We start from the raw sequence: 1,589 nt of genomic DNA on the forward strand, positions 1-1,589 counted from the left end.
CGGGCCCCAGGGCTGGCCTCGACCCCCTCTCAGCCGTCCGTGGGCACGGACATGCCGCAGTGTCCCCGTCAGGGGGAGCTCCGGGGTGGTTCTACGTCCAGAAGCAGCTGCACCTTGTCTGCTTCCAGAACATTCCATCCCCCCAGAAAGGAGCCCGGTGGGCAGCCGCCCCGCCCCACCCCGCCGGCAGAAGCCCCTCCCCGTCCCTGCGGGGCTGCCTGATGGGACCGTGTCACCGGGTATTAGGGAAGATGCTTCCTGACGTTTCTGACAGCCCAGGGAGGGTTTCGTTATCACGGTGCATGTGCTCCCAGGAGAGGGGGACAGCGGGGACTGAGGACTCAGCCCTGGGGACGGCCATGCCGCAGCTCCTCCCCCACTCTTTCAGGATTGCAGACACACGCGTGTGCCCGGTGTGGTTTTCAAGACATCAGATCCAAGACCCAACTGTGCAGCCGGCCGTGCGGGATCAGCGCCTTAGCCGCCCCTGGTGCTGGTCCGGGGGCCGTGCCGGGACAACGTCACTGTCGTCGGCTTACATTTCTGCAGTGGGGCCCGTGCGCCCAGCAGAGAGCCCGAGCGGGACAGTGAGCGGGCACCCCTGGCACGGCCGTGCTGCAGCCCCCCTCCGTGTCCCCCTGCTTTCGGGGTTTTGGGCACACGCACACCGCGCCATGTGTTTTTCAAGCCACCGGGGCTGGGATTCGAACCACACAGCCGGCCATGCAGCCTGGACAGTGGTCCTTGAGATAGTTTTAGCACGAAAGGCCCGGATCTGCTCCCCGGGTCCTGTGCCGGCACCCAGTGAGCCCCTTAGCGCCGGGAGTCGGCGTCACCTCGGCCATCCTGCCGCGGCTGCCCGCCCCTCCCTGCGTGTCCTTTGCTGCTTTTGTGGCCTGACTCCTGCATCCAGGAGCCCCCAGGCAGGGCCAGCTGGCTTGACCATGCCGTGCCCAGTCACTGGCCACACGTGTGGACACGCGTGCACAACCCCGGGGACATGGCCCACCGAGGCGCCTGGGGCCCTCTCCAAACCTCGCTGCCCCGGCCACCGTGCTGTCGCCTGTGGGACGTAGGGCCCCTCGGCTCACGGGGACCCCGGGACCCAGCCCTGCCGCCATGAACTGCCCGGCTCCTGCAGGCCCGGCCGTCGGTATGCGGGTCCCGTGCACAGCCTTTTCTAGCCCAGAGGTTCCAGAGGGACGTGATTTCTCTCCCACGGCCTCTTACTGCCACCTCAGTGCCCGGCCATGGGCAGGGGGTCCCCAGGTCGCCCACCTGCAGCTCCCCAGCCTCAGTCTCCCTGGCGATACCGCGCTTAGGCAGCCCCGGCCTCCAGGGTGTGGGGGCTGCTAATCCGGAACAGCTGCCTTTAGGGGGACAGCCGTGTCCCCTCCTCCCACAAGCAGTGGCCAGCTCATGCCGCCCTCCACCCCGCTTCATGGGGGACCCCCATTTGTGGGGGTACCCTCCCAGGCCTGCAGTTCTTGCCTTCCTTCCTGGGGCCCTCCACCCCTTCTCTGTTCTCCCTCCCCCACCCTGCAACCCCGTCCCCCCTCTCCTGTCCCCAGGCCCGTCCGCTCTGCCCA

This window comes from Tupaia chinensis, unplaced genomic scaffold (assembly GCF_000334495.1).
Source record: "Tupaia chinensis unplaced genomic scaffold, TupChi_1.0 Scaffold149964_1, whole genome shotgun sequence".
Lineage (NCBI taxonomy): Eukaryota > Metazoa > Chordata > Mammalia > Scandentia > Tupaiidae > Tupaia > Tupaia belangeri.